We start from the raw sequence: 11,973 nt of genomic DNA on the forward strand, positions 1-11,973 counted from the left end.
CTTCAAGTCCATTCAGTATAAAACCTGTTCTCTGTGTGTCATTTGTTCTGACATACTTTAATACATACTCGGAATCCAGCAGGTACATCTTTTTTCAGTGGGATTTGTGGATGTACTATGACATGTAATACTTGATACACGATGATACAGGAACAGTCACTATTGATCGTGGTACTGACTCACTGCGTTGTGGATTGCAGTTGCAAAAGGGGTGAAGCAATGGAGCTGCAAAATGAGATTGTGCTGATACTAGGGAATTGCAAAAGTGGTGTCTGCTTTGGGTTTGTGGAGATCTAAAATTTGTTGGGACGCAGCATGTTTGTAAAGATAGCATCAGAAATAACAGTTACTTCAGTGGGAAGTTAGTTTTCTCTTGAGCTTACGGAATTCAGTCTAGCAAGAAGCCTGAGAAAATGAAAGTCGGATGAAGGGAATAGTTACCCCTGTTAGCTTTTCCTAGGAGAGAAAACAATAACCCTGAAAGAGTAGCAGATAGACAAGATGACTTCAAATATTAAGCAGGACAAACTCTTGACTTAAAGTAAGTCAGGTATACGATCCGGTCATTAGAAGAACTGGAAGAAACTTGAACTGAGGAAGAGGAAACTTGGTTTTCCTTGCTACCTTTTACTGACTGACAGTATCGGACCCTGAAAAAGAGAGACTGGGAAAATTCACTTACATCTACCAAAAGCAATAGGCATTGATTCCCAATCTCCCCCTCACCCATCTGTCAGCCAGTGTAAGTTCTCAGAAATCAAAGCCCAAAATAGCAGAAAGTATGCACTTTCCTCAGAGAAATCTGCTGCAGCCCATCGCTCCTACACCTTCAAGCAACAAAGCAAATGAATCTGTATTTTGTAGTTCCAAACTCCTACCAAGCGTACACCTGTGGTATTCCCATTGGGAGAAAAGCTGTTATTAACCCTATTTCTTAAGGCAAATTTGCCAAGCCAAACAGAGATAAAGTGACAAATGTGGCATTGAAAAAGCTGGTGGTTTCCAGGTGCCCAGCTCTTAATAAATTCTACTGGAGAGCCATTGTGCTAGGTCTGACAGGTTGGCCTTTGTAAATGGTGCCATGGGAGGTGGTAGCTGATAACTGGGTTATGTTCAACAAGGAAGTCAACACGCCGTATAGGTCAAAGGTCTCTTCCAATGCTGGATGTTGAGGCCTGTCACTTTTTGGCCGGTGTGAGAAATGGTGTTTTTAAGAATAGCTTGCCTGGAGCACCAAGCTCTTTAGGATCCACAGGCTGAGCAATACTGCAGTGTTGGAAGGCAGGAAGGGTGAATTACCAGAGTCCTATGTGTAGATCCTGGGCTAACAGCTCTTTGGAAAAGGGCCAGGTAATGGATACACTCACAAATGATACCAAGGGAGAGATCAGAGGAAAAGTGGATATTCATGGTTTGGATTTACATTACAATGCTGTCGCAGAAGTTAGAAATTGGAAGTATAAAAGGACACGGTCGTCTGTTATTACATGCTGCTGTGAAGTTGGATTTACCCCACTTAATGTGAAATTTCAATATATTATGCGGTCAGGACTTGGAAGGGGTGGGGGAGGTTGGTCTTGTCAGGGAAGCCAGAGTTAATTTTTTCTCTCCTAGCAAAAGTAGTGTTCTACACAAAGTGAACAGTCCTTGAACTCTCTCCTGGAGAAATAAATTTAAGATGTAAATGTTATTTGATCCATAGTAAGTCCATCAGCAAATGTCCCTCATCAATGATTTACCACCCTAAGGACTTTCCCTGCAGTGTATTTACCTGTGCTTTGTAGGTCAGCAGTGACTAAGAACGACAAAGACTTTGTAGTGTTATAAATCCTTCGCTTACCTTGGCTTCTCCACCCTCTCTCAGCAAACTGTAGTTCCAAAACTCTCAGCTAACCTCAGAAAGGAAGTATTTGCGCAGCAGATACACTCCTCTTGGGTTTTATTTTTTTTGTGGGGGTTTTTCTTCCTGCCACATTCACCTTCTGGACTGGGAGGAAATTTGAGACTGGGTTGTGTAGGTCCTGGACTCAAGGAGAAACTCACCTTGTAGAAGAGTTTAATCTCAGCAACAAGCAAGCTGGATCCAGCTGTGATCTGAACATGAGGCTGTGCAGCCAAGCGGCTCCTTCCCCTTCGAGTTACTGTTCGTACTTTGTTCGGTAGTGCCGAGGGGGAGCGGGGGGCAGCTCTCTTGCACCCCAGTTGACCTGCCCTGGTGGGTGCCCTGTAAAGAAAGCTCAGTTACAGCTGGAAACTGGGAGGAGATTTGTCTTGGGAACATTCTGTCTGTTCAGGATGTAATGACCTTTCCTCCAAAGTAGCTCATACCTGGCTATTCCAGACGGAAATATGGAGTAGTACAAGCCTAATGTAGCACAGCTGACTTGAGCTCCCTGGGAATTTAAAGTAAAATTCATTTCAGCCACAATGAAGAGAAGAGATTGGTTCTAGCCAGGGCTGTGCTGAACCCAGCATGGCAAAGGAGCGGAGAGAGTTAAGAGTGAGAAAGCCCTACATGTTTCCCAGAATGACTGACCCGGGCGCATGAAATTAAATAGCAATACAACAGCATTGTGCTCCTGACCTCACATGAGGACTTGCATACGTAAATAGGGAACTTGCTACAAGTAGCTGCTTTCTCCTGTTCTGCTGGTAAATGATCTGGGGTAAATCTGTTAATGTTTGTTCTTTGGGAGTCTTGAACCTTGGTGGAAAATGGGGAGCTGTGGTTGGTTGGACTATTAGCATAGGTTTATGCCCTCCTTTCTCCAGAACTGTTTTTTACGTAAATGGAGTCAGCTGACAGCATTACATCAGGTTGCTTCTCCAAATCTTGGAGGAATTCAGGCCTCTGATTCTAGAAAGCATGTGGACCTCCTTAGATGAAAGGCCTAGTGCAGAGGAGTACTATAAATTAGCAGTCTTCCTATCAGCACATCCAATGAATATTTCTTTGTGTGACAGTACGTTAACTTTCAAAACTAATAAAAAAGCTGGTTTTGAGCCCTTTCAGATCACAGGCATCTTATTTATGTACCGGGAAGAAACAGATCAATTTTCCTGGGATAAAAATCCCTGCCTGGACTTCAGTTATTGTCTGTTACAATCCCATAGCAAATTACATTTGAAATGTACTTTGCCCTTAAGTCATTCTTCGGGAGTGACTTTATTTTGGGGGAGGAACAACACCCAAAACAAACTCTGCAAGGGGAAAATAGAACATCTTTGTAGATAGGAGTTTTGGTTTATTAGGGACAGTGAAGATGGTCAAAGTGATCAAATTAGATCCAAGGGAAGTTACTAAATTGCTGCAATGGTGGAACTGGCACCTTGAGACCAGAATAATCTGAGAGAATGTCCCTGCACTGTCTTTTTCTGGGCTGTCTCAGTATTCTGTTGTTTAAAGTAATAACCTGACCTTCCTGCTAGCACTTTTTTTGACCAAGTGAGTTTGCAAAAGCTTTCGCTGTCTCCAAGTTGTTTCCTGCAAGGTTTGTTGTGAGCTTTGTGATCTATTGCTGTGTACCTCTCGGCCTAGTTCTGCATGGCTGCTTCTTCCTCCCAGGAAGGTAGCAGGACCAATCTCAAAATCAAACAGGTGCAAAGCACTGCAGGCTTTGACAACTGTGAGTGGTCTCTGAACTTTAAATCTCCCCCTTCCCCGACTCTCTGGCACCACGTTTGCCCCCAGGAGAAGTAAAAGTAGTTTTGTCAGGCTATTGGGTTTTCTGCTTTGGGGGAATTCCCTACACTTTGTCTTCTGGATGTTATCTACTCTTTTACTGAACATACTCTGATTTTTTATTTGTGCAGAACTACTGATACACGGCTGAGCTGTTTCACATAGTCCATCCATTCAGCACACCTTTGCTTTCCTCCCTCTGTCCATCCTTCTCCCCGTCCTTATTGTTGCTGTGACTCTAAGTGCATTTCCAACGTTGTTTAGGATTCATAGATCAGGACTATTCCTATTTAAGTGCATGCTCATTGATTTGCAGACCACTCAGACTGCCAGGCAAGTCACCAAGATTTTGACTTAATGCCTGGAAAACTGGCCTAGAGTCCAGGTGAGATATGCCAGGAATTCTACCAGAAGTAAGTTTACTCACGTGATAAATTATACTGTTCATGGGATTTTCATCAGCAGTGAACCCTTCAGAGAAATTACAGAAGGATAACTCAGTTTTTTCCTTTCTTTCATTTTCTTCCATCTCCCCATGGTTCACATCACTTACCACGTGTTCATGTCTCCCTTCTTTGTTCTATGTTTTCCTAATTCAGTTCTGCTTTTCATCTTCTTCTTGTAGTTATCTTAATTTCTGAGGGATTCTTTCTGGCATTTAAAATCTGTGAATCATTAGCGTCAGTTCGGTGTGATAAAACTGATGTTCCATATTCTCTCCCAAAGCCTCTGACTTAACAGAGGAGGCAGACAGTTAAGTGTCACAGGCTTACCTGAGACATTTTGCTTTGTTTACTTCCCCGCTTAGTGCGCAAAGTCTTCATCTTCATGTCCGCCAGCTTCTGTGAAGGATTTTTCTGTGCTGCTGGAACCTCTGCTGACTCAGCCTGTGTGGCAGGAGGGACCAGAGAGATGTCGTTGCCTGGGGCAGCAATGGTACATGGAGGTGAGAGGATCTGCTGGTACCAGCAGAGAAGAGAGAGCGCAATCTATTTGTGCATGCAGTCTCTCCTCCTTTCCTGCTGGTACCAGTGCATTCTCCTTGCGCAGGTTCAGGCTGGTGCCAGCATTTTCACTTCTTTCTTGTTTTGCACAAAATATTTTGGTTTTCTACATAGTTAAAACAAAGGTCAGGCCAGTTCTTACAGCTGAGAGACACCTGTTATTGGGAGCCTTTTCAAAGGCGTGGCTTTGAGCTGGGTCCCCTTTCTGCCCCTGTTGCAGGGGAGCCTTTCAGTATGCTGTTGACCAGTGTATTATCAAGACCAGCCTCACATAATGCAGACTTACCAGAAGGCCAATGTATCTAGGGAAAAGAGGAGCTAAGTGAGAGGTTCCTGAGGAAGAGTGAGAAGTTTCTTATCTAGAAAATTAATTCTTGTTTGGAAGTGTATTTTCCTTTCAGCCAGGGACTACCTAGGTGTTCAGATCTTTTCACAAAGATAGATATGGTGTATTTTCTTCCTGTGCAATCACTTGTGTAGCAGCCTGATACTGTAAACCATTTGTTCAAGACAGACAAGCAGGTATTGTGCTCATGCAAGATTTTCAAAACTCTGATGTGCAATTTTTTTTTGCCACCAAACTGCAGGTCTGTGGTAGACCTTGACAGTTTTCAGGTGTCTTCTTGAGTTCAAAGAACAGCATATGGCGATGCTTCGTGCAAGGCCAAACAGAGATTCCAGAGGGAAGTGGCCTAGAAAGTGTTAGTGCTGCCTATGAAAGAAAGTTGGAATAGTTTCTGAGTACATAAAGCAAACTGTTGTACTGGTCTAAATAAGGCCAGCAGCAGAGGTTACTGCAGCAGTGTAGGAAGCAATGTGTGTGGGTATCAGCTGCTCCACTGGAAAGCCAGGGCTAGAATAGTGAAGCGCAGTCTTACAGGGCTTCAGACCTGACAAACTGACAGCGTAGGAATTTCTGCATAAAAGGCGAGGCTTGTACAGAACAATGTGGTTTTTCTTGTAGTTTCTTAGTTGTATAGCCCAAAAAGTTGTCCGTTTTCTAGTTTTATGAGAGCGGTGGCTGGAGAAGTATGGAGACTATGTAGGGCTGGAACAGTGGGACAGAACAGAAAGGCTGAATGGCTGAAGAATGCATAGGTTGGAGAAGTAAATGATGCAATCACTTCCAATATTTTTATTGTCGAGATAGTTTCAGGTTAGGGCATTTCTTGCCAGCTGACAGTAGGTGACTGATAAAATACCTTTTGCTTTTCCCATTGAGATTGGAACGAGCTTGGACCAAATGGTTATTAATCTAACAGTGAGGTTCCACTACAATGTACAAAAGGGCCAGTAACAGACTCTTTTTTTGGAGGTGAAATTTGCAGGAACAGAGGCTTAGCAATAGTAGAGTTGCATTTGAAGCTTCAAAGCTGTGCTATTTCTATCATAGTTGTTATAAAATCACTCTTTTTCTTCATGTTTAAAAAAGCATAGATTCAACCAATCAAAAAGATCTGTTAAGTTGAACATACTTCAGGTACCATGGCAGCACCTGGGTTTATTGACTTCCAGGGGAGAGATTTCATAGTCGTCAAACCCACTTCATTTGGCAGAGAAATATGTTCCCATTTTTACAGTTTTTTATCTTTTCTGCCTGTCCTACACCTAAGTGCATGTTTCTTGTCCTGAAGAATATTTATCACATTCATTTTACAAGCTCTTGGGAACAGAGAAAAGCAGCTACTTCACGGCTCTAAGTCTTACTGGTGCACATACTCTGGTTTTGTGCTTGCGGGGCTGTTTGCCTGCAGGGAGTTAAACACATCTCTCCCCTCCCCCAGAACTGGAGGCTGCATTTGCTTATTGCCTATTTCTTCAGCATTTGCACATCTTGCTGCCTTCTTACTGCTGATTGGGAACGGGCTTTGGTGTATCTTTGTGCTGGATATCGTGCTTCGGTTAATAACCTAGACATCGTAAAACATAAATTTCAGTGTTTATACTCCTAAAAAGTGTATTTATTCAGCAAAACGCACCGCTGAGAAACGTGCCCGCGCCGGGGGGTGCGCGGGAGTGCAGAGGTGGTACACGCAGGTGCCTCCCAGGCTGCGGTGGCCCTGGGCGGGCAGGGCAGCCCACCCTCAGGAGCGGCTGTGCGCCCTCTCGCTGGCGGGCACTGCGCGGGGCTGGGGTCCAGGCACGTGCAGCGCCCCTGGATGGATTCGCTTGCGCTGTGCGTCTGAGTAGGAAAGGGATGTTGGGTCGTGCTGCTGAAGGTGCGCCTTTTGGGCTGAGGTGGTGGTAAGTCAGGCAGCACTTGGGGGGCTTGGGGAGGACCAGTGGCAGAGCCTCCCTGTGGTGAGCTGAGGCTGCACCTCACCTCAGGGAGGGCTCGGTGAGGCCGGCTGCGCCTGTGGTCCCTGTGAGCTTTGGGGCCCTTCTTTCGCCGCCTGCCCGTGACCACAGGGAGAAGTGGAGCACGAGTTGTCTCACCCATGACTAACGACAGCCGTGGGCAGCCACCAGCCAGCTGTACCTGCAGTGATGCTGGAGTCAGGATATTTTCTTTGGAAGAGCTGTTGCTTTGCCAGGCTCCCCGAGGCACAAGTAGCCTCAAGCGCAGCTCCTGGAGGTAGGGTACCTTGCTGTCTTTAAACCTTTAGCAGTTATGCTTTCAAGCTCGCTCTCACAGAGGTCTTGCTATCATTCTGTTTTTCAAGAAATAGAACAATGCTTTCTCTCATTTGTTTCAGGTCTTCGCTTGAAATTTCTATGAAACAGGACAGAAGGAATTAGTCTTCTAGTCTTTTCAGATAGAAACATTGCTTGTTGCAATTAATTTTCCAATTAAAGTGGCACTAGTTGAAAACATAGCGGTGTTTCAGAGTATGATGTTAAATAAAATACATAGTTCTAGACTTTTGGGGGGGTTTGCTGCTTTGCTACACGGGTCTGCCAGAAAATTTGTGTTTGTTCTTAAATCCAGCACACTGTGTTGCTCTGACTGGGCTAGCGGGCTTTCTGCTTGAAATTCCTAGCAGCACCAAACCAGCTAAAGTTGATTCCAGTTGAGCTTTGTTTCCTAAATAGCATGCTTTGTAATGTGAGCATTTAAATGATGCCAAATGAGCTTTGAAGATAGCATCTCACAGCTAACAAATGGTAGCTCATGTTGCTGTGGTGATTATGGTTAGTCTGGAGAATCTGCTGTGTAGATCTAGCATTTCTGTATTTATTGGGTTTTTGTTTATGGCCTCAAATTTCGCACCTTTAAATTAAAACTCTTCTTTCAGCTTAAAAATAAACTTCACAATGTGGAGTAGAAGAAAACTCAATTATAGTCTGAGCAAGAAATTGAGTGTCATTAAGAATGCAAACTACATTGTGCTTTCTGGTGCTGTTACCTGGAATTAGATGGATTGAGTGATTATGGGGTGTGCAGTGCTGCCAGAAAATGACTGTTCCCAGGGGGTCTTTCACACAGGTGGGTCTGGACTAGTTTTTCAGCCATTGTAAAATAATGTTTTGGAAAAAGTTCATGAACTGACCTGGTTAAAGCAGGTGTAATAAGGCATGACTTGGGAGAAGGTGTTTTTCATCTGTGAAAATCTCTCGTATCATAAGAGATCAGTGCAGCCACCTTCACAGTGCCTGAGAGTTTTTGTGAGAGGATGGGGTTGGAACAAATCATTGGGGTCTCTGTAAGTCAGGATGCCCTAGGCTGTGTAACACTAATGAAATTTCTGAGACTCTGTCAAGGCCCGAGAGCGGCACCACAAGCATGCTCTTAAGTGCAGCGTTGCCTCTCTCCTTATGGCTTACATGTGTGTTTACGTGAATGTACTTTGCCACATCACAGAGCTACAGTAAGGCCCTGGAGAACTTGTTAACCTCATGAGCAGCCAGCCCGGAGTTCTTTGTGTGGTGGTGCACCAGCGTGGTGTCTTGCATTACAAGAATAAATGGACTGTGGGTTGGGTGTGTTTTTCTAGCATTGTTGTGATCATTTCTATTTTCACTAAGCGATGACGCTGTAGTGAGAACAGTAGTGGGCTGCAGATATTGGCAGAAGATTAACTTCTGTGTTTTCTTTTCTCTTCTAGTGGAGATACACCTGGGCCAGCAGTGTCATGCTGCCTGCTGAAGAGGTTCCTTGCACTAGAGGCGGTGCCGCCAGAGAAGGTAATGAAAACAATTTTCACTGTATAATTTGGCTACAGTTTTTGTTTCAAAATGTGAACCCTGCCTATGAGTTGGACCCCACCTTACAGGAATACACGTCTTCACGGTATCCCTCCAGTCTTCACTGAAATCTCAACATCGCAAGTTGAAATTCCAAACAGTTCTTCAGCTCTTGCATCATATTATGTGGTTAAAAAAGTAATACTGAGAATTCCCAGTTGTTAATGATTTTAAGAGGGGATGAGTTCCCTACACAAGGTCTGCAGAACTGATTTACAGGGCGGGGAATGTGCTCTACAAGTAGTCATCACTGAAAAGTCTATGTACTACACTTAAACACTACATGTGTCTTCTGCTACTGCCAAAATCAGTTTTGTATTTGAGTATAAAGGAAAATTCAGACCTGCCACACACAAAAACTTTAGCTCTTATGCAGTTATGTTATCAGGTAGGTATTATCATTCGTTACTGTCTTGAAGCTTGACTAATTGCTCGTAACTCTGAATTGTTCAAAATCTGCGTGTTAGGAAGTATAATATAAAATCCCACCATCTAACTCTAATATGAAGTCCTGTATGAATGAATTTTTAAGCCACATACTAACAGGGCCAAGAGACAGAGAAACTAGTGCAGTTTGCCTGAGTACATCGCTTTTAACATACTGTGTTGCACTGCAGCTTTTGCCATGCTTGAACTCTCCCTTTCTGCTTTACTGCAGAGGAGCACTTTGCCTTAAGCCAGCCCTCCCTTCCCATCGTGCTTACCTCTTGACCAGAATGCAGGAACTGTGTAGTAACGTAGCAGGTGAAAGGGGAAAGGTGGTGGGGTTTTTTGGAGGTGGGAGGGGGAGATAGTGAGAGCTAGTTTAAACTAGAGAGGACTGTGCAAAGAAGCTGTTGTTAAAAGGAAGCAGAAGGAGGTAAAGGAAAGCTGTGAAGTTCAGCGTAATCGCTAGGGACATCTGACCTGTCTAGTCTGGCTGAGGCTGGAGCAAGAAAGCAGAGTTTTGTGTTAAAGAAATATTTCTCAGTTTATGAGCTAAGAAAATTAACTCTTGGCATACAAGCAACAAAGCTGTAGGCAGAAAAGAAACAGACTGCTTGAAGGTATATTAGCAGTTCAAAACCTGCTTTTCCCCATTGCGTATCTTTGAGTTGTTGATGCTCACTTGGCTGAGGGAGAGCAATGTTTATTCCTTTTCAGGCTGCAGAACTGACTAAAGGGATTTACAAGTAAGAAGTGTGTGGAGGAATTGCATTTTCTTTTTGTTTTAGTATTTAGCACAGGAGTATTTCTCATGGTCCATAGCTTTGGTTCCTACATGTTTTCTCACCCCTGAAATGATAATAGTAGTAATGATGGTATGCATGGAGTAGTAAGAAACCTATGCAAGGTTGAAGGTTCCTTGTGGTAAAGACCATGCAAGGCTAAATGAAATAGTCCTGACCAGGAAAGTAAATTACCTTCCTTCCCAGCTATAATATAAAGATCCTGCCAGCTCAGTTTTTAAAATTCTGGATTAGAGTATGAGTATCCTGTCAAGATTTGGAATTTAACTGTATGTCTGTAACATTTTTGATTTGGGAGGTACTAGAACGTGATGACATCATGCCATGCTATAGTGAAGATCTTTAACCTGCTTACAAATGGGATACTAACCAGATTAAATGGAATAAATGATGCAGGAGTAAGTATAAGAATTGATGTGTGATATTGCCACTGAAAAACCCATTATGAGATTGGAGGGAGGAGGCCTCCGTGTGTGCTTGAGTTGCTTAAGTTCGCAACTGGGTTGTACCAGCCTCTTTGCACTTTTCCTTGTGAGTAGTCTCTAACGCTGATGGGTACAGCAACGTGCTCTGAGTTTACTGGGTTAAAAGAGGCCTGTGTTTGAGGACAGTTCCACATTCGCTTGCATCAGATACCATAACCTCATGCCTTAGATGTCAGCAGAGGATGTTATACTGGACTGGGAGGTCCTACCTGCTGTTTCCCTGCACATGCTGTTAGGCAATGACCTGTCTTTTTTCATGTAGTAATTCCCAGCCTTTCTTCTAACAAACATTATGCATGCCAGTGAGCGAATGTGGGATTCATTCTTTCCACGCCTATGGCTTCTTTGTGCATTTTGCCTCAATGTTTTCGAGATCTTTTGTAATACTGGAAAGTCTCTTAGATTTAGAAATAGTTAATCTGTCTTTAGGCGTTCATGGGCTTTGCCCTTCTTGGAAATGTTAATCTTCTGATTTCTTAACTTGTCTTTTCAGTTGCTTTGCAAACCTGATTTGGACTTTCTGCTCAGGCATTGATACAGTAAAACAGATTGCAGAGTGTACATCTCGTCCTGTCAGCCAAAATGTTGGTGTGACGGAGTCACAGGCAGCCAAGCTATGGAGCTGTTAGGTTGCATACTACTCTTAACTTCTGAAGAGGGCTTTGAACTAAAGCAGCATATGAAATGCACAGGAGCATTTGTTGGGAACTCTTGTTAAAAGCAAAACAGACCCTACAGGTACAAGAGCTGGTTTTGAGTTTTTTTCTCCAGACTATCAGCTACATCTTTTTTTATTTGCTGCTACTGATCATCTAGGTGGATTTTTTTCCCTAAAATTATTGTACATACAGGAAATCTGATGCCGCAATTCCTCCCCACTCAATTTTGCAGAGGGGACATGGAGACATACGTTTGCTGGTTTCCCAGATATTCCTATGACAGAATTCTTTTGCTCTTCTCTCAGGAGCATATGTTGATGCTAAAATGGATGCATTACATCCATCTTTTAAGTTTTCCTCTCAAAACTTTTTATTTTTTCCCCTCTGCTGTTGAGTTTTTTCCAGCTTATATTACTTTGTTTCCTCCTGATTTCTCTGTTTGACTCTTCTTCGGGCCAAGGATACCCATGTGTCAAAGTTATCTCCGATACTGGGGATGATGCATTTGTCAGACAAACACTAAATGGTTTGTGATGTGGCAACAGAAGAATGTTCCTGGAAAAATAACGAAGAAGCCAGATTAGCTTCCAGTGTTATGGTTGTAACACTGTCATTTGGCCTTGAAACCCTGGAAAACTCATTTTCTGTAGCTCGGTGGTTTTGTCAGTCTCTTGCTTTATTGGGAGATTCTGAGATTCTGTGTATACAATTTAATGAGTTTATTTTTGT

This window comes from Phalacrocorax carbo, chromosome 21, assembly GCF_963921805.1.
Source record: "Phalacrocorax carbo chromosome 21, bPhaCar2.1, whole genome shotgun sequence".
NCBI lineage: Eukaryota > Metazoa > Chordata > Aves > Suliformes > Phalacrocoracidae > Phalacrocorax > Phalacrocorax carbo.